Source organism: Tenebrio molitor, chromosome 5 (assembly GCF_963966145.1).
Source record: "Tenebrio molitor chromosome 5, icTenMoli1.1, whole genome shotgun sequence".
NCBI classification, from domain to species: domain Eukaryota; kingdom Metazoa; phylum Arthropoda; class Insecta; order Coleoptera; family Tenebrionidae; genus Tenebrio; species Tenebrio molitor.
Genome location: NC_091050.1, coordinates 10,625,521 through 10,653,019, shown reverse-complemented (window position 1 = coordinate 10,653,019; position 27,499 = coordinate 10,625,521). Strand labels below are relative to the sequence as shown.

The 27,499-nt window shown below is 36.5% G+C and overlaps 1 long non-coding RNA gene and 3 pseudogenes across 1 annotated transcript; 3 read left to right on the top strand and 1 right to left on the bottom strand.

The window, feature by feature from the left end:
• Positions 1-500: 500 nt before the first annotated feature.
• LOC138130289 (CTP synthase-like) lies at positions 501-3,991 on the top strand (annotated as a pseudogene).
• A 1,916-nt stretch (positions 3,992-5,907) lies between these two features.
• On the bottom strand, positions 5,908-7,493 carry LOC138130924 (uncharacterized). Its single transcript, XR_011159676.1, has 2 exons — positions 7,424-7,493; positions 5,908-6,511 (listed from the first exon to the last, which is right to left on the bottom strand). It is a non-coding gene; the product is annotated as an uncharacterized lncRNA (long non-coding RNA).
• A 6,952-nt stretch (positions 7,494-14,445) lies between these two features.
• Positions 14,446-16,970, top strand: LOC138130288 (kinesin-like protein costa; annotated as a pseudogene).
• A 3,899-nt stretch (positions 16,971-20,869) lies between these two features.
• LOC138130916 (phosphomannomutase 2 pseudogene) lies at positions 20,870-22,221 on the top strand (annotated as a pseudogene).
• The last annotated feature ends 5,278 nt before the right edge of the window (positions 22,222-27,499 follow it).

The window sequence follows — 27,499 nt, the reverse complement described above, 5'->3', positions numbered from 1 at the left end:
TAAAATAACATTTTTAATTTACAATGTAGGTTCATATCTTCTACAAAAAAGAAGATTGAACATTTTTACCTGATATTTTTACTTAACAGCGTACTGGTAAGCTGTTCCGCGAATTTTGGGGCACCCGGTATAATATATTTAAAAAAATTATTATTATGGTGTATTTATTATTACTATGTTTGTTCAAGTTTGCCTCCTCAACAATAAAACCCACGAGCCGCCACTGCGCTACACTCCCGAAAATATCCCCAAGAGAAGTTTCAACGAGAAGTTGACGAAGAAAGAGGACATCAGGGAGATCGAGGTGTTGCGGAGAGGCGAAAATGCGATTGAGGAACTCAATGAGGAGCTCGGATTGGCGTTTGACGCTGCCGATCTCAAATACTACACGAATTTGTTCAAGAACGTCCTCAAGCGCAACCCCACCAACGTGGAGCTGTTCGATCTCGCCCAGTCAAATAGTAAGCACAGCAGACAGACACTGGTTCTTCAAGGGGAAGATGATCGTGGATGGGGTGGAACACGAAGAGTCTCTGATCGTCGACACCCAGAAGCACACCAATCCTAACAACGTGATCAAATTTAGCGACAACAGCAGGTGAATTCACAAAAAAATATTAAAATTGACTACACATGCCATTTAAAAAAATCACGTTAGCCTTGTATCGTCAAAACAAATGATGTTAGAAAATTGAAAAAAATCTCATATGATAGAATTTATAAACACTTCTAACTGTGTGCCCGGCGGAGACGAGTTCCTCCCGGTACCCAAAATATCCTAATCTTGGATGCAGGTAGTTCAAGGAACTACCTTGAAATTAGAACTCAAACAAGTTAAAAATGAGACCGCTAGGAGTAATTTTGAAATTGCAATTGTTTAATCGTAACGACCAATTTATTGCCTTAATCGAAAAATCAAGATTTCTCTGCAATTGATTATGTCAAAAGGAATAGATAGAACTGTCGAGCAGCTTTTCAACTTCAAATTTTGTGAACATCGTCAAAAATTTACGTGGACGGTACGTTTTCACACTGTACACATTTTTTTAAATGATTATTTACTGTTCACGGATATAAAAATATAATTTACCTTCCAATAATTTCGAAGAAAATTTTGTTTCCCGTTACTATTCTCTTTTCCGAAAATTGCAGACATTGCAGATGATTAATTAGTTACCTCCTTAAAAGTCCCAGGTAAGGGATAGTTATTATTTATAATCGTCTACCTGCCCACTCCCTGGGGGGTAAAATGACAAACGCTGCTATTTACTTATTTGGAAATCAGTACCTGCTTCCCAAGAAAAGTATATTTTTGCACAGTTTTCTAGCAAAAATGTTGTTCAATGTTCAACCGACATTACCATCGAAAAATAAAATTGTTGTATTGAACATGATTGTACTATCGGTGGACATTAAAAGCTGGGACATCCAAAATTTGCTCATTGTGTCTCAGACTTTTGAATTGTCACTCAAAATTAAAATTGTCATTAAAGAACTGAACTTTAACTTGATGTTTTTGACAATATGTCATAATTTTCATAACCTTATTTGTAAAAAGCCAAATTTACACAATGTATATTTTTGAATTTTGACTTTATACAAATTTGATGCTTGTCCCAGTTTTTTATGTCCACCGATAGTACCTATAATTCCTTAGTTTATTTATCTGCACGTTAATAAGTAATATTTGTACTAGTAAATGATCCATACAAAACTCCTTTAATTTTGGTAACATTTTTAAATAAAATTCTTCATCTTTATATATAATTGTTCTTGTACAATGAGGGACATGGAATCCTGGGCAGTCTGCTATTGTCATTTCAAAAAGTGTCAATGTAAATGCACCTTTACTATCATTATGATTGATATTTTCAAAAAAACTGTCAAATTAATTTAAGCTTGTTTATGAGTAGCTAAGGTATGGTTTAGAAATTTTGACAACTGAATGACACATCTGCCCAGTTTTCCGTGTCCAAAAATGGTTTGAATATTTTCATCAGAACAAAAGTTAACAGGGGGTATAAGTTTTACCATGCAAATCCCTATGGCAACAGTTAAAAAAAGAGAGTGTGTCGTACAGACGCACGATAGAAGTGAAACTTTTGTATTACAGGAAAATCAGAATATTGTAAATTATCACTGATAGGTGCAAGAGGAGGTGGCTGAGCCGAGGTGCTAGTTGCTGGTTCATTGCTGATTCTATTGTGGCCAAGTTAGCTTCTCAGTGTGAAGATCTTTATGGTGAAAGCTTGAAAGTATTTCAAAGAGAAAATTTAAAACAGCTATGGGAAAAAGATTGGATTCCACTGGTAAATTTTATGTCAGATTGTAAGTTAAAAATAATAACAATAAAATATAGATTGCAGGAAAACAAGCAGCTCTTCATGCAGTAGCTGAATATTATCAAAGTTTGGTTTGTAGAAATAGCAAGTTGATAGGTGAAGAAATAGCCAGACTAGAGCAGGCAGTTGCGCTTTTTCAAACAGCCCAACAGAGGTCAGGCAAACCATCCCTGTTTCAAGAACTGCAACACAAAGCTCAAAGAAACTTAACTGAAGTAAAAAAAGACAATGATTTTATTTACCATGAAAGAATCCCAGATATTAAGTCTGTGGATCCCATTGGTAAAGCCCAACCAGCTAAAGTGTTACCTCTACCTCAGTACATGAGTCAAAATTTTAATGATTTGTTCAGTGAGCTGGTTCCAGTTGCTCTACATCAAGCTTTAGCTGCTTATGATGTCAGAAAAACCGAAATAGTTAATGCAGAAATTGGACGTCTCAGAGAATCTACTACTACACTTAATGGGTACTGACAATTGTATTTCATAAATCATTATAAATGTATTTATTATGTTTGATAGAATATTAGCTTCATTAAATTTGCCAGCGGCTATTGAAGTTATGGTTCAGGTCTGCCACCTTCAATCTTGGAAAAAGCGAACGCAAATTTTTGGACGATGGAGGTGAAGTAGACTTAGATTTAGGAAATTATGAAAGATTCTTAAATATCACATTGCACCGTGATAATAATATAACAACAGGAACAATTTATCAAGCTGTAATAGAGAAAGAAAGGCATGGAGATTACTTAGGAAAAACAGTTCAAGGTAAAATTTATTCTAAAATGAGAAATTATTATAAATGTTGAAATATGTTAGTGGTTCCACACATAACAGACGCCATACAGGAGTGGGTAGTACGGGTGGCGAAAATTCCTGTTTCTGATTCAGGAAAAATTCCTGAAGTCTGCATAATTGAATTAGGAGGAACATTGAAAGTATGGCTTTTGTTGAAGCATTCAGACAATTCCAATTTAGAGTCAAACGTGAAAATTTTTGTGTTGCTCATGTTTCGTTAGTACCACAGGTAACTTATTATAAAGGGTTGAAGTACCATTAAATTAACTACCGCTATTTTTATTTCAGCCACGTACTACAGGAGAGCATAAAACAAAACCAACCCAATCTTCTGTTAGAGAACTTAGGGGCCTAGGTTTATCACCTGATATTATCGTTTGTCGTTCAGAAAAACCAATTGGTCCGAATGTTAAAGATAAAATATCAAACTTTTGTCATGTAGCACCTGAACAAATAATTAGTATTCCGGATCTACGTTCCATTTATGAAGTTCCTGTATTTATGGAGTCACATGGTATAGCTGAATACCTATGTAGTCGTTTAGATTTGGGTGCGAAGGTTCTACCTCCGATGAGAAAGTACATGAGACAGTGGATTGAACTAACAGAACGAATTGAACATTTGAAATATGAAGTTACCGTTGCTTTAGTCGGAAAATATACCAGACTAGAAGACTCATACACATCTATTACTAAAGCTTTACAGCATGCCTCTAACAAAATAGGATATAAAGTTATTATTAAATTCATTGAAGCGTCTAATTTGGAAAAATCAATGTTGACAGAAGACCCTGCAGCTTACCACAATGCGTGGCACCAGCTCTGTAAATGCGAGTAAGTTTCACTATTCTGCTTAAAATGTCGTCATCCGATTTGATCTAAAATACAGCATTTACGATTGTTTCAAATTCGGACTATCTATGAAAATCTGACATTTTAGTTAGCACTATTGTGATTTGTCATAATAAATCTATTTTAGGTTATAATAATTGAACCGAACACCGTTGCCGGTTTGCTACTTTTTTTAAATAAGTGAGCGCATTAGGAACAATAATATACTCTTGTGTCAAAAATGGATTACTCCCTAGGATTTAGGGATATTCGTTACTAGGTTGCCATAAATTTGGTTAGGTTGGTGGCTATGTGGTTTCTGGTGACAAACAAAAGATATCCCAAAAATGTAAGACAGCAAATTAATTGTAACAGTTGCAAATTACTAATTTCTCGCTAAGTGATAGATGATTTTTCGTTTCACAATCAATTTTGGTTACTGGCGGCATATTTATTTGGATTTAATCTCTCAATTCAAAATAACCAACCTTAGGCATTCAAAATAACTTTTGAAAATTCTAGTTACACACAACATGAAAAACGTTATTTCCCTAAAAGTTAGAATTCTAGGGAGTAATCCATTTTTGACACGAGAGTAAAACTTTAATTGAAATGAAACATATGTATAGTGAAATTTTTTTAATAAACAATTGTCAATGTCAAAATTAAGTAAAAAAACCACTCTGTACCACCCTAAAATGTGCACATATGGACCAGCTGTATAACAATTTGACACCAAATCATAGTTAAGGTTATGTTCATTTCACTTACTGTACCTTTCTTCCGCGAATTCATTTGCAAAACAAATTGAATGAGAATACAGCAGAAATCTTTTTCGAATTTGAAATAAATTCTCGCTCGTCAGGACGCAGGCTCAGTTACATTAAAAAAATGTTGACACTCAGTGTGACTAACCGTATTATCATAAAAATCACTGTTTGGCTTATACCAACATGACAACGTTTTGACAATTGTTTATTAAAAAAATTCAATTATACCGAGTGACTATAAATGATTGAAAATTATTTTGTTATGTTGGTAACACATTTGAAATCTTTAGTTGGCTACATCGTTGGCATGACACACGTAATTTTTAAAATTGAAACAAACGTCAAAAAAATCTAAATTGACAATGTACTTCGTGACTTAACCTAACCTAAATAGAAATGACTGACAGATAATGCACGACAAGACTTGCACTACCAACTGCATCAGTGTTGCCAATCCACTATTTTCTTTCAATCATTTATAGTCACTCGGTACATATTTGTCGCGCAGTTCTCGTTTAAGAACATTCCTAAAGGGCCCTATACACCTAGCGTTTTGTTTGCAGTACTTGTATGCGCATTCATGTTTCCAATACATATGATGATCACATACTACAGGATTTGATAAAACACATGTATAGTACTAACATTGTATTCATGCATGCTGTTAAGTGTGTGTCTAATATATGTTCTTGGTACTTTATTTTGTATGTAAAGACAAGTGGATTTTTTAATATTAAAAACTCGACCACACACCCAGGAGCTGTCACTTTCAGCAAACATGTGTGACGAGAACGTCAAGCTCGCTTGTGTTGCTGTAATAATAGCAGAATTAACTGATGAACAGCCGAAAAAGAAGAAACGTAAAGTGTGGTGTAAAGAGTGGCTATTGCAGAGAAGTAGATTATCACATATAGAATTAATAAAAGAGCTACGAAGTTCGTCTCAAGATTATTTTAACTACTTGAGGATGTCTGAAGACAACTTTATGATTTTGTTAGAAAAAGTTAGACCTCTTATCGAGAAAGAGGATACAGTTCTGAGGGCAGCTATTACAGCTGAAGAACGGTTAGCAGTAACAATTCGTTTTTTGACCACTGGACGATCATATGAAGACCTTAAATTTTCTGCGATAATTTCTCCACAGGCACTTGGGAAAATTATTCCCGAAACGTGCAAAGCTATTTATTCAGTACTGAAGAATGAATACATGAAGGTAAACTGTTTATTATATCTTATTACAATGAATATTAGTATTACATAATGTTATCAGTATTATAATTATGAAGTTGAGTATATATTTTCGGCGAAGGAATATCCGGCGAAGTTTGTTGTGGATAATAAACCATCGAGGGGGATGATAATGACGATGGTGTACGTGAGAGCAATTGTGAATCAGGTGAAAGAACATTTGGTATCATTTTGACAGTGTGAAGTGTTAATTGTCCAAGTTCTCCGTAGAACAACACTTCTGATATAATTTTCTCTGCTAATAGCTGCTGTTCGCGAGACATCACTTTCAGCTTAACAGCAACATTGCTACCAAATATTTCACACCGGTCATTGCTTTTGTTTTGAGTTAAAGTTTCACAGGCTAAACCAAGAAGTCTCTCCTTATTAGTTCTCTCCTCTTGTCCTGTATTTTTCCTTTTTAAACATCTTTTATTTGGTTTTATTTGGTTTGTCGTTGAGTGCTGAGTGAACGGATCGATTGATGGTTGATTTTCTTCGTTTTTATCACTCACCGTAGAGTCTTCTTCAAAATTTGCGATTTCCTGAAACATCATTTTTTATTTTAGTTTCCACGAACAGAACAGGAATGGTTAAAAATAGAGACGGATTTTCAAGAAGTTTGGAATTTTCCTCATTGCGTTGGATCGCTAGATGGCAAGCATATAAGAATCGTTCCACCACCAGGAAGCGGAAGCTACTTCTACAATTATAAAGGCTTTTTCAGCATTGTTCTCATGGCATGCGTAGATGCTAATTGCAAATTTTTGATGGTAGATGTGGGTGTCAATGGACGAGTGTCGGATGGTGGTGTTATTGAACAAACAACGTTTTACAACAAACTACAAAATTCCAATTTAAAACTTCCTAACAGTGAACCTCTACCAAGGAGTAGAGATAATAGGGAGATTCCACGGGTCTTTCTAGGAGACGATGCATTTGCCTTGAGTAACAACATTATGAAACCCTTTAGTCATCGCACGCTGGCATATGAAGAAAAAATTTTTAACTATAGATTGTCAAGGGCACGGCGGGTCGTCGAAAATGCTTTCGGAATATTATCTTCGCGTTTTAGAATTTTTCATACCGCCATTAATTTGAAGCCGGACAAGGTTGAGACAATAGTTTTAGTATGTTGTGCCCTACACAATTTTTTACGTGAAAATGCAAGAAGTACGTACTCCCCACCCCAACTCATCGATTCTGAAAACATTGAAAGTGGAACAATAATTGAAGGCGCATGGCGAACTGAACCTCAACATTTGGTACCACTAGAAATAACAAGAGGCAGAAATGCACCCTTGGAAGCAAAATCTATCAGAGATCATCTTAAACGATATTTTATGAATGAAGGAAAGGTATTATTTCAAGACCGAATGGTACAACACTAACTTAAAATTTTATAATACCCATTTCTATTATGCGTAAAAATGCAAATAAAATAGAAAGATACATACCTCCGTCTCATTATCCTCATTGTCGGAATCCATTGAACTTTTTCCTTTTCGTGGAGTTTCTTGGTCAACCGTAAAAGGTAGCAAATCAAAATACCACAAATGTGGCTCGTAAACTTGTTCACTGGACATGCCGGAGTGTGTACAATCTTTCACTTTTTTTAACTCTCGCCGGAAAGCAGAACGCAGAGAATTAATTTTTCTGATCACCATGTCTCTATCAGCAGTAGGTTCAATTTCTTTTAGCTTACTTATCAATTTCTCGTAAGCCTCATTTCGCAGATTCCGGTTACTATAGTCCTTACTTTTAACTTTCCATAGACTCGGAGACAATCTAAGAAGTTATAAACGTGTATATACTATTAAATTATTATAAGTCAGCTAGGAAAATAAATTTTCATGTCTTTAATTCTGTGCTATCATTTCAAATAGGTACCTACTTAATTTCTTTTTGCTTTTTAATCAAAAGCAAAGAAACTGCTTAATCAATAAAACATACATACCTGTACAACTGTATAAACTCTTCGATGAATTTCCGACTATAATTTCTAATGTCACTCATCTTGATTTTTTACAAAAATCAGTGTTTGTTTCTCTAGAAACTGTATCGATGTTCACCGACTGAACTCGAAGTTAAGCCGCACCGCAAAAATATCAAACACGTTTGATAGACTTATATTTGTATGAACATACATCGCGACAGACAAAAATCGGTCACTCACTGTGATTTTACTAAATTTTGTTTGAGCAAACCGTGTGCTGTCATACAAATTTTCACTCGTGTGTGGACAAGACTTGTATCTCATACGAATTTACGCAATCAAGTTTGATAAACATGCCAGAAAGTGTGTGTTTCTGACAAACTTGTATCACATACTTGCATGCGCAAGCAAGTCCTGCAAACAAAACGCTAGGTGTATAGGGGCCTTAATACAGGGTTATTATTACATATTATAAATGATTGTAGTCGAAGCAGGCCATGCCCATGTTATGAAATTTTTGCCACTTTCATGTCAATTTTTGTCGCTGTGACTCATTTTTTAGGTGAAAAGTGGGGTAATGAGAATTTTATTAATTTAACCTTCAACTGACCTTGCAATGACCTTCATATATCCCTCCTTCGGTCCGTTTTCTCTAAATTATTGAATATTTTCCTTACCCTAAAAATATAATTTACACTGTGCTATCAATGAGCTTGAGTGACCTTCAAATGACCTTCACGTGCCCTTCAAATGACCTTCAACTGACCTTGAAAACACGTCTTCTGCAGCTTTTTAACGTGATTATCGTGATTTTATTACCCACCCAGCACCCCTATTCACTCCACTGTCCCGTTAGTGTCACGGGGTAATGGGGCATTTGCACAAGGTTTGAGTGGTGGGAAACGATGCAGGAGGACGCCCTGAGGCTGTCTAGCCAGAAAAAACGCGAAAATTCCAGAAGTAGTTAAAGTGAACAATTACCATTTTATTTTCCCTAATAGTAAAAGTCTTCCTGTGGTGACTAATAGCCCTAACGTCCCTGAAGCGTGACTAAAATCATTAATTGTTCCAGACCAGTAACAAAAATGCCAACATTAGACAACGCCAACGAAATTCGGGCAAAAATCGCGTACAACGGCGAAGTTTTGATCACGTACATTGACCACAATGTACAATTTCACGAGTTTATATGTGAAATTATGGGGATATGTCGCTTTGGCCCCAACCAGTTGTTCACAGTGAAATGGATTGATGAAGAAGGAGATCCATGCATACTATCATCAGAAGCTGAATTTAATGAAGCGTTAAGATTATACGCGCTAAATCAGGACAACGAAATGATTATTCATGGTAAGTGTAATTGTCCCAATTTTAGGTAATTGTTCACTTTAACTACTTTTGGAATTTTCACATTTTTTCTGGCTAGACAGTCTTAGGACGTCCTCCTACATCGTTTCCCACCAGTCAAACCTTGTGCAAATGAAAATTTTCCTTACCCTTTAGTTATACTAAGACTTGGCGCGACCTTGAAACACAACAAGAGAGAAAAAAAAGGCATTTGCACAAGGTTTGAATGGTGGGACACGATCTAGGAGGACGCCCTGAGGCTGTCTAGCCAGAAAAAACGCAAAAATTCCAGAAGTAGTTAAAGTGAACAATTACCCATTTATCGATTATGCCCAACACTAGAAAATACTTTAATTTAAATTGGCAGAAATTATGCCTTGCTGTCAAATACGGACGAACGGTATGTCGTCTTCTTGATCCAGGCGTGACGTCACTGCATATATTTCGGATATAAACTATACTCTGAATACTGATTATGAACTTGTGTGTACAATCTGGACCAACATATTAAAAATAACACTGACAGCACGGATGTCATTGAAAACGACTATTTCGTGGTTAGGAAAATTAGTAGATTTAGTACCGAAGTATAAGTGCTTATTCACAATGGACATACGCCTAAGAACGACATAACAGATACATTATTCATAGTGCTTAATCACAATGGACATAAGCCTAAGAACTACATAACAGATACGTAATTCATAAAGATGAACAAATGGAAATCAATGTAAGTGCTTGTTCACAATGGACATAAGACATAAGAAATACATAAGAGATACCTATTATCCGTTTATTAAACAATTGGAAAATAATGTATGTGTTCATATAACTCGAATATGATTCTCCATGCCTTTTTGTATACAACAATAATGTTCACTGAGGTCACTTCTCGTAAGTTACGTAAAAATTAATAGTACCGAGTGACTATAAATGATTGAAGGAAAATAGGGGATTGCCAACACTGATGCAGTTGGTAGTGCAAGTCTTCTCGTGCATCATCTGTCAATCATTTCTATTTAGGTTAGGTTAAGTCACGAAGTACCGGGTGATCAAGAAGGACTGTTTAAGTTGGCAGTACAATTAAGACATTTTTTTAATTCGGTTATTTAGAACACTACTACTATTGCGGCCAAAAAATTTCGTCCGTCACTTTTAAGGCCCTGACATGAAGTGTAAACTACCCTTAAACACCAATAACCTCGCTTTGTTATCGTTATTGTCATTTTGACAATCTGTCATTCAGTCCATCAGTTCAAATTTTGTGAATACAAAGGACAAGTTCCACTCTTACACAATTACCACACGACCGCTAGTCGCTAGTGGCACTAGAGACTAGAGGCAGACTTGCGGCTATTTTTGGATTAAAGTACCAAACAGAGAACCGTGGAAATTACACGAGTATGCCGTAGTTTTTAAAAAATCAAACGAAAAACATTAAGGCAAAGACAAGGAAATGAAACATTTATTTTTGTTTAAGTACTTAGCTAAATCAAAAGATAAAATGAATGAAGTTTAAAATCAATACTTGGTCATTGCTCCATTGGCGTCAATAACTCGTCTTACACGACGCGAGATGGAGAGGCATAAATCTCTGTGATAATTCCTATGTAATGATTGCCATGCATTAGTAATCGCAGTTAAAAGTTCTGCCCTATTCCGAATCACTTGTCGTCGCTGTTGCAAATTAGGAACCAAAAATCTGGACTGCGACTTGGCCAATCAAGAACGTTTATGCTACCATTCTGCTACCCTATGTGCTGAATGCATTGAACAATTGTCTTGTTGAAATATGAAGTTAAAATTCGGAAAAATTCTTGAAACTAAAGGCATCATCACGTCTTCAAGAATCCTAACATAAACATCACTGTTGAGCCGATCTTCTAGAGACAACATTAGCCCAGGTCTATCTACTAAAATCCATGCCCATATGTTTGCCGAAAATCGACCGCTCCTTTCCGTTGTATTTGCTTGTATTTACCCCTTCAACAGCCGTCATAAAAGGGCTATTGCGTAATCTATTGAGAAGCATATTATCTTCTTCTGCAGTAAATGTGCTAGGCCTCCCTGAGCCTTGGCGTCTTTCAATAGTTCCATTCCATTTTGTCTCCATTTCTGAAGAATGGACGAAATTGTACTTTTAGGTATACGAAGGTCCATCGAAATCTGAGCTTGGGACATTCCTCTTTGTGCAAGAGTTACTATTTTGATTTTATTAAAATTTGATACCGATGGCATTTTGCTTGACTTTCAAAAGTGACAAGTAAAAACATCAATCATAATGACAATAAGGAATGGACTACACCGATTTTTTTGAAATGACGAAAAAATGACGGCCGAAATTTTTTGGCCGCCATAGTACATGTATCATGAATTTATTATGCCTTATGTCAAGCTTATGTCCATTGGTCGTCAAAATCATGCTTTGACGCAATGGAAAATGCTCCATTGTAAAACGGTTGTAAATATTATAACCTATCATCATGTTGTATGACATTAATTGACAGTAATTAATTAATTTTTTGACATTTTGTTGACATGGGCGTAATCAGGCAGGGAAAAATTTTTAATTTGTGACAATCTAACCAAATTTTGAAATGACATTGACGACCAGAATTTTTTGCTCGCAACACTACATTCAATTTAATGTACAGTTGGGAGCACGGAATTTCGCACACCAATTTGTATGTCTATCTAGTCTAAGCTTTGTTGTCATTATAATCAATCATGACATATGTGATTATGACTGAAATTTGTTGACAATTGCTTCGAAAGGTTATGTTTGTAATCAATTTAATAAGTGAAAGAAATTAAAAATTGTCAAATTAACAGGAGCATAAAATAACCACAAAGTAACCAACAATAAATAAACGTACCGCTTTTTTTGTTTTTTTCTGTTTCTGTCATTTCAAAGAGAATAAGCGAGTAAGGAAATCGTGACGTCACCTCAAAAGGGTAAGAATTGGACAATACGTTTATTTATTTTTGATCAATTCAAATTTTTTTCTCATCCTAGCTCAATCATACGTGAAGTTACTAGATAATGACGTCATCGCAAATGGGTGCAATCTTGACTCTAGAACTAGATAGTAGTTGACGTTGCGTAGTACAAACGTTCCTATAAATCGAATTACAACTCTCTATTTGGTGTAGGATGTATAAGTGGAGCTAGGATTACTTTGTGTACAAAACTATTGAATTATTGAATTAATAAAATGTTTAAAAATGTAAAATTTAATTTAGTTAGCCTTGGAAATGTTGTCTTTAGCCATCGTTAGTTGTTTCCCGTTTGTATTTTGACTGAAAATAAATAAAAATAAAAGTCAATAATAAGTGTAAAAATAAGAGATTTAACTGGAACATAATACATTGCAATAAAAATATAAATAGTTATTTATTTAACGAGTTCGTGTGTAATTTTGCCTTTTTTGGCATGAGCGGACCAGTTTAAAACTCGAGTGAAACGAGAGTTTTAAAGGTCCACGAGTGCCAAAAAAAGCCCAAATTACACAAGAACGAGTTGAATACAACGTTTTTTTGTTCGACGAGCCCCTTAAAGGCTCCAAATCGCTAAAAATCTTTAAAATTAGCTTGACGTTTCGTTTTGACAAGTTGTCAAATTTATCAAAATCCGTTCATACAGGAGAAAATTCTCAAATTCTAACAGTGTCGAACAAAAATAATTTTATGCTAAAAAGATTTTGAAAATGGTGGCGATGTGAGCATGTGTTACATCACTGAATTCACAAAAAAAATACTCTTTCAAAAATATTAAAATTGACTACACATGCCATTTAAAAAAAATCCTGATCGTTCATTTTCTAACAAATTTTCTACAAAATTTAGCATTGTGTCAAACTAGCTTTATACTGGGTGGGGCATCGTATACGCACACGCGAGAAATCGCGACTTCTAATTAAATTAAATTGTCTAAATTTTATATACCTAACTTACTAATTATTGATAAGGACATTTGAGAATTTTTATTTTTTTTTTGTTAATAAATAAGGCCGGTACAGTTTTATTAATTTTCTGAAATTAACTGTTAATTTACCCATACAGTTTTTACACTAAATGAATCTGTATCTGCTAGCGCATCAAACCCTGGTGGCACAATTACAAATTTTGACTTGGTTAGCTAAATAATTCGCTTTTTTATTTAAACGTAAACCAGACGCGTGATTTATGGCATCTACAAGCCTTCACTTTATAGAATGGTCCTCCGTTTTGTGGACAACAACCCAGACAGTGTCATCAAGATAACATCAGACAATCCCAGCGACAACGAACAGGAATTCCAAGTTCAGTTTAAAAACACAACGTCTGTTCCGGCTTTCGTGTCTGTTTCAGGAGCAACCGGAAACACTCCTTCACCGTTCGTTATGAATCCTGGACGTTGGCAAATCAGTATAAAAATCGAAGAAAATCTATTACTGGTAGCGTAAACAACAACCATCATGTCATCAAATAAATTTCACATCAAGAGCGTTTTGGACTGTCATTCGACGCAAGTGTTTAAATGGAGCAAATGACATTTGAAAGCACTCTTGATCTGAAATGTATGTGATGGCACGATACTTCCACCAATTTGTTCATTTATGCTGGTTTTTTGGGCAGGATTACTTCGTGCTCCTCCCTGATGACTTTTATTTGGCGGCAATTTTGAACAAGAAAGTAGAAAAACCTTGCGCCATCGACGAAAAAGGGCTGTGTCGCGACTACACCTACTTGAATCTGACCCAGTTCTCAACAACTTACGGGTTCGGGGGGTACATACAGACTGGTCGTAAATTAGACAAACTGAGAGAGTACTTCCAGGATACTGACGTAAGTAGTCAGTTTGAATTTAGTAGTGTTTTAATGAAGATAGTAGTTATTTATGCAACGAGGTTCTGTGTAAATTGGAAAAGCCCAATTTGCACAGAAACGAGTTGCATACAAACTTTTATTGTTTGAAACGACGTCCCCAAAGCTTCCAAATCTATTAAAAATGATTTCGCATTTGCTTTTGATAATTTTGACAAATTTTTCGAGAAATGTCACTTTGAATGTGTTGTCTAGGGCAACGGTTGGTTATCTGCTATTTTTTGCTTTAGAGCAGTTAGAAGGCAGTTTACAAAGGAGAAAAATGAGAATTTATGACAGTTGAAAACAATAAATACTTTTATTTTTCACTTTAGTATAATTGCATGATAACTCCTAGGATACGAAATACGTAAACATGTCCATAACAACCGGGGAATAATACAGGGCGTAATAAGAATAAGCGGGCGTAATGAATTCATAACGCCCTCATCAATTCAAAATTGCAAAAATGCCAATTTTTTTTTTCAAGAACACAAGTTGATTCAGTTGGACATGTCGAATATCGCCCCCAAATGTGCGCACACTCTGTTCACGCTGACCTTGGAGCAGCAATGGTTGGTGGATACCACCATCCATCACCGCATCCCCACCGCTAGTTTCGCCGATCTTGCGGGAAGCGAAAAAGTCTTGGTTTACGACAGTAACGGCATGATGCAAACCATACCCACAGATCTGGGCATACAGACTCTGCAGAGGTGCATCATGACGCTCTCAGAGACTTGCGGGACTCAATACAATCACTACAACTTCGTACCGTACACGCAGTCCGTTTTGACGACTCTGCTGCGCCAAAACTCTACTGATGTGTTGCGTTTCGCCTTTCATCCAAGATTTCACCGAGACTTTGTACACTTTGCAACTGGCGTTGCGCGCCCAGATGATCAAAAATTTCGTCACCATCAACTCGTATACGACTTTCGAGTCGCTACAAGAAAATTGCGACGTTTTCGGATTGCAATTTGCCGCCAATCAACTTTTGAAATTGGTGTCAAACGCGGAGGAACTATTCCAAAGACTAGTCTCTAACGATATGTTACCCAGGAGCGAGCAAGAGCAGATTTCTCAATGGTTGATGCTCAAGCAAGAATGCGAAGACTGTCTGAGCGAGAACTCGGAGCCGCATCGGTCGCTGGAACGGATAGAAGAAGAGATCGAAGGCAGCTACGAAAGTAACGCGAGCGAGGCCATTGAAGAGGAAGAGAAGGAAAGTCTGTCTGTTGGATAAAGTACAAGGTCTGATGGAGGTCTTCAGGGTTAGCACTGATAAACTGGTCGCGCAAGCAAACGCGTCTAACGTTAATGTGAATTCTTGTGCCAAAGAGAGCGCGAATAATGAGTATCGCTTGAAAGGGGCGAGGGGTCGCAGAGGGAGTATCCATTCCGCCGAAGAACTAGCACCAGCTTTGTCGCTAAATACGTCGAAGATTAGCGAAGAGTTTGTCAGTCAAGAAAGTGAGAAAGTTGCAGAAGCAACGCATCTCACGTACGAGACGAAGAAGAAGATTCTCAAACAGATCGTGGCGGCGCTGGAGTTGAATCAAAAGAAGATTTCGGATCTCGAGAAGACGATCAAAATGAAGGAGAATCTGATGGAGAGGTTGCTCCAGCATAAAGACACGAAGTCGAGCGCTCACAGCAAGTTCGAACAAAAGTGTCAGATGCTGAGGAACGAGTACAAAAATGCAGAGTTGAAGTTTCTCCAAGCGCGACTTCAGAAGAATCACCTGTTGGAGGGAAAATACAAGAATGAGGTGGTAGCTTTGGAGAAAAAACTCAAAGATACGGAATCTCTGAAGAATCTCACGGAAGACTGGAATAAATTGCTGGAGTTGGGAAGCAGTTTGCACACTTCCAAGAAGCAGTTGGAGAAGTTGAAGAAGTACAAACAGGAGAAGGAGAAGTACAAGCAGTTGTACGAAAAGCAAATCAGGGAGGAGAAGTTGAAGATGAGTAACAAAGGGAGTTGCGACAGTTTTGAAAAGCAGAAAAGCCCCGACATGAAAGCTCTCGCTTGGTTCAACAAGTCCAACACGACGATAGACTCGAACGTGTCGCTCAGCACCGAAGAATTGTAGTGTTTGAGACACGAGATTCGTAATTTAAGGAAGACGAGAGATTACCTGTTGGAGTTGCGGTGCAAGATCGATCTAAAGTCGCAGAACAAGAAAATCCTAAATGAATCTGAAGAGCGCAAGCTGTTGCAGTACGAAGAGGCCGTAGAGGCGATAGACCTGATCATAGAATACAAAAACTCGATAATATGCGGCCACCAACCGTTCAAAGAGTTGGAGGAGCAAAGCGACAAGATGCTGATGGAGCGCTTCCTCAAGCTGAGCGAGACCGAAATGAGGATCCTGCTCCACAAGTACTTCGAAAAAATTCTCGACTTGCGCAGCAGCAGCAAGAAACTGGAAATGCAAATCCTCGACATCGAGAATCAGCACGAGAACATGGCGTACAGGGTGCAGAATCTAAGTCACACGCTTCAATTGGTGCGGTCGGAGGCCGAGAGACGAATAGTGTCTTTGCAGCAGCAACAGGAAGAGAAGCTCTATCTGGTCTTGCGGAATCTGGCCGGCGAAGATAACGAGAACGTGAGGAACTTAATATTTATTTGTGATTCCTCTTTCGCTCTAATTACCAACCACAATTATGGATTGAAAGAAAACGCTTTTTTTTTTGTTTGCGTTTTCTCTTATTTTTCTCGGTTTGTAACCGCAGGCTTGGAGAAGATTCCGAGGATTTTCATATCGCGTCTTGTGTCTGGCGGTCTAGCAGAATCCACCGACCACCGATCTTGTGAAGCCGGCCAATCACAGAACGGTTGCTCCGGCACGGCGAGGGAGCTTCAGTAGAAACTCCCAGCTTTCCAGTGGTTCTCAACAGTTAAACACCACAGCCGGTAAGATTAAAGAAACATTCCGCTTTTATTCCAAATGTATTTGCGATTGGAGAGTAAATAATAATAATAGTAATAATAATTTTAGCAATTTGATCCTAGCCATCAAACAGCCGTTCAGCAACTCTCTGAACCAAGTCAAATGCTTAAACATGCGGTGGTCAATTTAATCAATTTATCAAGACGACGCTGATTTAGCGACCCGAGCGACACCAGAATTGATCAAATTGTTGAACGATGAAGATCAAGCAGTGGTTTCGCAAGCTGCTGCCATGGTGGTATTCCAATTATCAAAAAAAAAAGAAGATAATTATCGTGAAGTCGGCCAATCAGAGAACGGTTGCTTCGGTGCGCCGACGCAGATTCAGTCGAAACTCTCAGCTTTCCAGCGGTTCTCAACAGTTACATACCACGGCCGGTAAGATTAAAGAAACATTCCACTTTTATTCCAAATGTATTTGCGATTGGAGAGTAAATAATAGTAATAATAATAAATAATAATTTTAGCAATTTGATCCAGCCATCAAACAGCCGTTCAGCGACTCTCTGAACCAAGTCAAATGCTTAAACATGCGGTGGTCAATTTAATCAATTTATCAAGACGACGCTGATTTAGCGACCCGAGCGATACCAGAATTGATCAAATTGTTGAACGATGAAGATGAAGTAGTGGTTTCGCAAGCTGCCATGGTGGTACACCAATTATAAAAAAAAGAAGAAGATAATTATCGTGAAGTCGGCCAGTCAGAGAACGGGTTGCTTCGGTGCGCCGAGGCAGATTCAGTCGAAACTCTCAGTTTTCCAGTGGTTCTCAACAGTTACACACCACGGCCGGTAAGATTAAAGAAACATTCCGCTTTTATTCCAAATGTATTTGCGATTGGAGAGTAAATAAACATAATAGTAGTAGTAATAATAATAATAATAATGATATCAATGATTTTAGCACTGCCACGCCACTTTCCATAATATAAAAAATGCTATACGCAGGGCGTTAGTCTCATACCCAAGCGACGAACACTTATTGCCCATCAACAATGACGATAATTTACGCAGGGAGTTAACGAACGCAAAACCCCTTCTGAGGCTAATTAATTTGTTAATAACATTCTACTTACATTCGGACCAGCGAAACAAAAGTTTAGAATTAAACTCTGTTGCAATTCTGTAAGTATGTATAATAATAATGATTAGGTAAGTATAATATAAAATAATATAATATAAAAATCCCTTGGATTTTACATCAGGGATGGGACCAGCGTGCGAGTCACGCAAATTGGTCAGTACTCAGAATTAAAAAAAAAACACTATTAACAAAATATATTTAAAATTGCCAATTACATTAGTTCTTTGATAATACCGAGTGACTATAAATGATTGAAAATTATTTTGTTATGTTGGTAACACATTTGAAATCTTTAGTTGGCGACATCGTTGGCATGACACACGTAATTTTTAAAACTGAAACAAACGTCAAAAAAATCTAAATCGACAATGTACTTCGTGACTTAACCTAACCTAAATAGAAATGACTGACAGATAATGCACGACAAGACTTGCACTACCAACTGCATCAGTGTTGCCAATCCACTATTTTCTTTCAATCATTTATAGTCACTCGGTAGTTATATCATAAATATACAGTACTATGGCGGACAATAAATTTAGGCCGGCAAATTTCTGACATTTAAAAAAAGTCAATGCAAGCGACCATTTATTGTCATTATGACTGATGTGTCAGTTTGTCAAACTGAAGGTTTTCAAGCTGTTTGGCGTTTCCTTCGTCCTTTTCGTAACTTATAGATCATGACGCACTAGCATAACTGATTTTTAGTAGCACTTCTGTCTGGTGCACGCTTCTTTTCCCAATTTTAATTTTGATTATCGCTGTGACGATGACAAGAATGACAAAAATTGAAAATGGGGTTTGTTGAACATAATGCCAGCTTCACATTTTGATGTCAAGGCAATGACAGGCCGGCCTAAATTTATTGTCCGCCATAGTACATAGTAATAGTAAATAAAAGAGTGTAAATTGTTTTTGAAGAAATTTTGTTTTTTTATCATTGAGAGTTTAATAAATGTCTTACTTTGCGAGGCATTTTTAATAACACGTTCAAATTTTAGCTGCGAGTTTGCGTACTTTAAAGGACATTAAAAATGACAGACGTTGACTGGTATAGCCAATAGGTATCATTAAATTCCCTAAATTTAGTAAAATTTTATATTTACAAACCTAAATCAACAGGTCGTGGTTATTTGATTAAAAAAATGATGGACAGACGAATGGCATTTTTAAGAAACTACTGTCGGGTAACAAAGTACACTTTTCCAGTACTAAAGACCATGCCAAAATAACGTGAATGGTGTGTTTTTTAATAGAATTTCAAATTACTAACACGTCCTCAGAAGGTACTGATGGTGTTGCAAACAACTTCAAAATTCAAGTGTCTAAAACCACAGAATAGAGAACAACAGAATTAAGCATCGTTTTTCGGCAAAATGGTAGATAGAAAAGTTGTTCCTTTTGACGAGTTCTATTACCAGTTAAAATGCATGTAATTATTTCTGTTACACGTTGTATATGTATACCATTTGGCGACTGGTACCATTGAAGAAATGTTAATAGACTTGAAGGGTAATCGAAAACATATTTTCCGACGACCACTATGAAAAATGCGTAAATTCGCACAAATAACTATTATTGAAAGTTGGCTATTGCATGCAAATAGCGAATAGCAATGAAACTGGTTAGCCAACCAGATACCTTCTAGCCTGTGCGCAATGAAATGATTGCACACAGTTGTAGTAACCATGGCCACCAATGTATGTTTTGTCCGCAGCTCTGTCGAATAATATTTGAAGTTTGAAGGAATACCGAATATTAGCATGTTTTTTTTGTGGTCGTCGGAAAAGTATCGTGTATACCACGTGTTGAAAATTCGATTTCACACTCGTTTGCTTAAGCCACGCGCCTACGGCTTGTGGCTCAATTCTGCAAACTCGTGTGAAATCTTTCATTTTCAACTCTTGATATACAATATACTATTTTAGATATTTAAAAAAAATCGAACTCAACACTAAAAGAGCGCATTTGTATTGTTTAGGAAATGGTGTGGTCATCCACTTGCCGGGGTTGTTCGACGAGCTGGAGAAGAACGAAAAGAAGGGTTTGAAAGAATGGAAAGATCGATTGATCATATCATATTGTTTGATTTTCACCAACAAGTAGACGGCCTACAAGAACAAGAGAACACCCAAGAAGGTCAAAGCCTGGGGACTACCAAGAAAGGCATCGGACCAACTTATTCGTCAAAAGTGACAAGAAATGGTATACGAATCGGCGAGCTTCTGGGGGACTTTTCCCAGTTTAGTGAAAAGTGTGTATTTATTTGTTCTTTTCGATTGTTGTTACCTATACATTATGAAGATTTCAGATTTCAAGGTCTCGTGACTATGTATCAGAGAATGTTTCCGAGTTTGACAGTTGATGTGGAAAGTGAGTTGGCCAAATATAAGAGTTACGCAGAGAGAGTGAGACCGTTGGTGCGGGACACTGTGTCTTACTTAGACAAGGCCATCAAGACGGGAAAGAGAGTTCTGGTAGAAGAGGTCTGTAAGCATGTATAATAATAATGATTAGGTATAATATAAATATTTAAGGTCGCAGCCAGATAATAATAATAATGATCGACCAAGACTTATTGCCCATCAACAATGACGATAATTTACGCAAGGCGTTAACGAACGCAAAACCCCTTCTGAGGGTCATTACACAGAGAAAAGGTACTTGAAAAAAAAAGTTCTTCTCAAAATTCTAAAATTCAATTTTGAAATTTTCTATGTTCCAGGTAGATAAGAATCACTCGAGATAATGAAGTGACGTGTCAGAAGTGGTTTTTTCGGCGTAAACCGTCGACGAAATTAGCAGTAAGAAGGCTAAACCGGCCGTGTCCATCTTGCAATTTGGAGCGAAATTCAAAATGTCTCCCAAAAAAATCTTGTGTCTTTTCGACGTGGACGGCACGCTGACCAAGGCCCGACAATCGATCAGCCGAGAACTGGACGAGTTCATCCAAACAAAGCTGAAACCGTTGTTCACGCTGGGCCTAGTTGGGGGGTCAGACTTCAAGAAGATCGCTGAACAAATGAACGGCGACGACGTGATCTTCCGCTTTGACTACGTCTTCCCCGAGAACGGACTCGTCCAGTACAAGTTCGGCAAGGAGGTGGAGCACCAGAGCAGTTCATAAACTACACCTTGAGCTATCTGTCCACGGTGGTGGTCCCGGTGAAGCGGGGCACGTTCGTCGAGCTACGCGCCGGAATGCTCAACATCTCCCCGATAGGACGGTCGTGCTCGCAAGAGGAGCGCGAGAGTTTCGACAAGTACGACAAAGAATACAAGAAGCGCTTTCCCGACATCGGCCTGGCGTAGGAGGGCAGATCAGCTTCGACGTGTTCCCGAAAGGCTGGGACAAGACTTACTGCTTGCGCCACCTGGAGAACGAAGGCTACGACAAAATACACTTCTTCGGTGACAAAACCGACAAAGGGGGCAACGACCACGAGATAGACTTCCTATATCATCAAACAAACTTTTACCACAACCGCTCGACCACAACGAAATAAGGAAGAAGATGACGGAAGAAAAAGAAGCTCAGAAAAGAAATTATGACAACAGGCACAGAGGAAGAGAAAATGTTGACTTAGAAAAAGGGGACAGAGTGTGGATTATCAACATGAAAAGAGAGGGCACAGTACAAGGGAAGACAAACGAGCCCCGATCATTCCAAATCGAAACCGAACAAGGGGTGGTGAGAAGAAATAGAAAACATCTCCAATTACTACCACCTACAGTCCTACACCATCAACAACCCAGCCCGTTGAAAGCGTTTCCAGAGCAATACGTGTAAAGCTCATACGATTTTTTTTTCATATTCCGGAATTTTTAATAGTTTGTATAAGTGATTACAAGTGAGGAACAAATAAAATATTCAACAATACACGCATGGTAACGGGTTTTACTGGCTTCAGAAGGTGACTGGCTCGCCTTCGGCTCTCCAGTCATATCCTTCTGTCGCCAGTAAAAACCCTTTTTATCATGCTAGTAATGTTAAATACTATTACTGTTGTACTTAACAATTACATGATTTTCATGTAGAAGGTCTTAGCCAAACTTATTAAAAATAAATCATTACAACCTTTTTATATTTATTTACTTATTACCGAAATATTAACAAGAGTAAGTCCAATTCATCAAGTTCATGAGTTCCCGTTAATCCAATAAATTAAAGTGATAACTATCATATTTTATTTTTATACTTACATAAAACTCAAAAACTCCTTAAAAAAAATAAGCTACAATATGAGAAAGCTTTAAAATTAGACTTAGCAAATAAACAATTATATATTAGGGCATCGTGGATGCTGAGTACTGAGTTTTCGAAAAAATGGTAAATAGAAAAGTAATTTGTTTTGATGAGTTCTATCACCGTTTAAATTTTCTTAACGCATTTCAATAACACGCTGTATAATTGACAAGCGAAAAATAAAATATATTATTATTTTCCATATGCTTTTACTTTAAGTGGTTGCTATGCCTATTATGTTAAATATTATTTCTGTTGTGTCAGTTGTTTCAAAATAATGAGGCTGATAGTGTCAAAGTTAACTCCTTTCGTAATAATTACCTGGATCTTATAGACAAAAAGATATATACAGAGTGGCTACGAAAATTGGAGTTACTTTTCTTTACATCGCCAAGAGATGTCGCTGTTTTTACAACAAAAGATTTGAGGATCACAAATTATATTTAATTAAATGGCAACATTCAGTTCAATATTTCGTCACTATTTTTAACAATTGTCAATGTCACTGCCAGTTTAAAATTGTGAGTTTCAATATTGAGCAGCGAATAAGTGCTTATCATAAAATGGTATGATCCTGCTAAAGAAGGTCGTTTTGGTAGAACAACAGCTGTATAAGTGCAGGATCATTAGCGGGCAACATATCCTAATCGGCTACAACCAACATTTAGCTATATTTTTTGAAAGCATAGTTACGTAAAAAAAAACAATGTTGACAGCAATTCCATTTCTTTTTTTCCTATAGTTCCATCTTTTGGACAAATGTGGAAAAGTGAATCCAATTTTCGTAGCCAGCCTGTAATGATAAAAAATGTATCTCAATAAAAATGTTGCTGTAAGAAACAAACTATTAAGTCAAAAAATTGTTTCGCTTTATGCCTTCATAAAAAAAAAAATAACTAGAAAATAGTTAAATCAAGCAAAACTTTAACTATGTCACTATACAGTGAGCGCAAAAAGTTTGCGATAATGTACCTTTATATCTAGGGGGACATTTTTTTAACACTGAACATAGTCCATACTTATTCCCAGGGATGGGCGGTGTCGACAATTTGTGTCGACTATGTCATTGTCGACGCGTCGACAATTACCTAGATGTCGACAAATTGGGAGCTGTCAACAATGTCGACAATGTCAACAATGTCGAGATTCCGATAATTAAAGTTTTAATTGTATTCAGAAAACATCCTTACTCTCGAAATAAAAATTTAAGAAAAGTGACAGTTTTAAATGCACTCTATGTAAATTTAAAAAAAAAAATCCAAAACAATCAAATCGAACATGGTCCGCATTAACAATTTGGTTAAGTTGGAAATAATGCCAAAGCTGAGTACGGTTGGTCAATAAGGAGGATTGGGCCAAATTTATACAATTACCTATCATTTAAGAAACCAAATACGAAATTCATTTTTACCGTTACGTTTTAAAATTATATTATTAGAAAAGTTTTCGCTAGGGGACTGCGGCCGGTCCGGATCGAGTTAGGTAGAAAATTTCAAGGCAAAACCGAACATCTGGCAGCTTCAAAAAATTGCACCCTTTAACGCTTCAAATTGTTGTAAACAACACCGACCCAAACAAAGCCTTTAATAAACATTTTAATGCCGAGTATGACACTTTGTATCCAATGTTTCGCAGTGCAGCAGTTGTGCTGCACACTTTCAAGATATAGGATATTTATTTGACTCTGAAGGCCGATCTAATAAAACTATAATATTCACCACATATAGGAAGAGGCATTGTGTAGGTGTATTTCCCAAAGTATTACAATTAAATCTGAATTTACTAAGAACGATCCCTGTAATTGAGGAAAGGACTGTGCGTTCGGAGTTTCTACCTGATTTGACAAGAATTATGAATGAGACAAAAATGACCCTTATGGTAAAACATTTTTAAGGTAAAATTACAATAAAACAGTCGGTACCAACATCTTCATCTGGTGTCCCATCGGTTTATTAGTCTGGCCTTCAGTCACATAAATATCCTAAAAAATGCAACACCAAGAAAACAATTTGCAGACCCTTTGACGGCTTTCAATTAGTTGTTCTCCGATGCCACCCGGCACCCGCACAAAGCTTCCGTATTTACATAGTTGCCTGTCTACCTATGACACTTATCACAGCTGATATGAAGTACGAGTAGGAGCAATTGTATTAAAAAAAATAGCTGTTCACGATTGATTTAAACACGCAGCAGGCCAAAATATTTTTTTGTTAGTTTGGCGTCAGGTCTCGTCATATGACCTTTCGTTATTAAATATTCGTCTTGTTGTCAATTCCGTAATTGATTTAGTACAATTCAATTATAACCTAAAATAGATTTATTACGCTAAATCACAATATTGATTATTGATTGCCAACTTAAATGTCAGATTTTCATAGACATTTCGAATTTGAAATAATTGTGAATGTTGTATAATAAATTGTTGGCATATACAGTGAGTTTTTTTTAAGACTGGCCATAGGGTTTTACATGCTAATTTTTCAACCCCCTGTTAACTTTTGTTCTGATGAAAATATTGAAACCATTTTTGGAACAAAGTTGGAAGATTTTTTAAACTATCGGATAGATTACAATTCAATACCCCAAACTGTCGAAAAAGTTGTGAAAAAATATTTTTTAGCGCGCCGAAAGCGTCCAAAAGTGGAGATCGTCAGGTGCTGGTTGAGCCGACAATGGCGCTACTCTGGCGGCCGCTCGACGTATTATTATTTTGGCGCCCTAAAAATATTTTTTATTATACCTGAATCATAATCCCGGTTTTTGACACTAAAATGCGTGCGAAAAAGGGCCCTTAAAACACTAAAGCTTTAAGGGTCGCTTAGGTAACAACAAATTCACCTATATTTTGAACAATGGTAAATACACAATTTATAATAGCAACGAAACAACAACAATTGACCATTTCTATATCAACGATTAATGACACAGATTACTTCGGAAAAGGTATTTCAATTTAATTTTTTTGTTATAATTTTCAGATTGTAGTGCAGGTATAATAAAAAATAGCGTATGATACACGTTTATAAGGGCCTTTAAAGCACTTGCGACGTTAAAAGCACTCCGCTACGCGTCGTGCTCTTAAACTCGTCTCGCGTGCTTTAAAGGCTTCCTTATAAACTTGTATCATAATATACTATTTTTCACAACTTTTTCGACCGTTTGGGATATTGAATTATAATCTATCTGATAGTTTAACAAATCTTCCAAGTTTATTCCAAAAATGGTTTGAATATTCTCATCGGAACAAAAGTTAACAGGGGGTTGAAAAATTAGCATGTAAAACCCTATGGCCAGTCTTAAAAAAAACTCACTGTATACGACAGTGCATGTGAGATTTAAGTCATACGTAACCTCACATTACATATTACAATTTCCGACATTGTCGATATTGTTGACGCAGTGTCGACATTGTCGACATTGTCGACATTGTCGACATTGTCGACATTGTCGACATTGATGACATTGATGACGTATTGTCGACGTGTCGATGTCGACAAATAAAGTCGACGCGTCGACGCCCATCCCTGCAGTTATTCCCTATGTTCAGTTTTAAAAAGCATAGCCACGCTTGTAAAGGCTTCCTTATAAACTTGTATCATAATATACTACGAGTATTTTAAGATGAAGCGTTTAGTTTCAAATTTGCAATTCTCGCCCTTTGACTACACATTTGACAAAAATTAATTTGGTGTTTCTCTTAGTTCCTTGATTTTACTGGAATTCCGTAAATTGTCGGACGAATGTTTTATTCTTACGTTTTTCCCCATGAACATTTGTTACCCTATCGCCTATCGCTTGAGTTTGTCCCACGGACGCGTACCATTTCACAGAAGGTCGATACATCACCACTTTTAAAAATTGTTGTGCCGACAAACGCCTTGAGAAACATAAAATTTACAACTGGTGAAAATTCCGCCCCCAATGAATGGTTACTAAGATCGTTTGGTTGAAATTGGAGATGACGGAAAACATTTTGTCATTTGTCGGAATTCTTTGCTGGTCGTAGGCTTCTTCCTCGAGTTGACAGTGGAGTTCAACAACTTAGCCCCCTTGTTGAAGTTGTCTGCGGTCATTTCGATTTCTCGAATACACAAGCTTTGTTTATTGGAAGTTCTTCACAACTTCTGTTGATTGTTTTGACTATGTGTCTGCAGTACCCGTGTGTGTGGTAAGGCATTTTCTTGTAGTCGCCTTTGTGGCTGTCAACTGCGACTTTTCTGATGTTCCTTTTTATTAAAAAGAAGTACATAGTAGATAAATGAATTCTGATCGTAAAAATGATGAAATTTCCATGTCTTACAAAAAATATCGGGTAATGTCTATTACAATACCAATAAAATTAATAAACAATTAAATATTTTAAATATCTGTCAATATATAGTATTGCAATGATTGCAATTATTAAGAAAAAAAAACAAAAGAAAAACAAAGTAGTTAGAATAGTGTTGAAATCGCCAGGTATATTCTTATAAAGTTGTAGTTAATTTAAATTGAAAAAAATATATATATATGTAGATAGTAGACATTCTATATAAAGAGCCGCACTTTGAAACTTTGCTTAAACTAGTGCTAACATTGAAGCAATAATGAAGATAGCAGTGTTGCTTTTAACTATGATATTTTTCGGTAAGTATAACAAATTTCTTTCACCTTGTGCAATGGAACTAAACAGTTAAATAGTAATATATAGGGTCGCTAAAAAGTATGGATACAGCTAAATATTTTCAGAGTTAGAAGTATATAAATTCTATCATTTGAGATTTTTTCAATTTTCTAACGGCTTGAAGATACAAGGATAACTTGATTTTTTTTAACGGCACTGGGAGTCAAATTTAACATTTGTGAAAAGAGTCATTTTTTGTGATTTCAGTGATGTAACACATGTAAACACAGGTAAAAAAAATTATGTATTTTGCGCTGGAACTTTTTATTTTTTTTTATTAAAATGTATTCTGTTTCGGTTAAATGTCTAATTTTTACACTTATCATTAACTTTTATTTATTTTTTGGTCAAAATACAGGCTGCAAAAAACTAACGATAGATAAATACATTTCCGAGACTAACTAAATTTTATATTGTTCAAATTTTATTACTTTGATATTTTTAAATTTT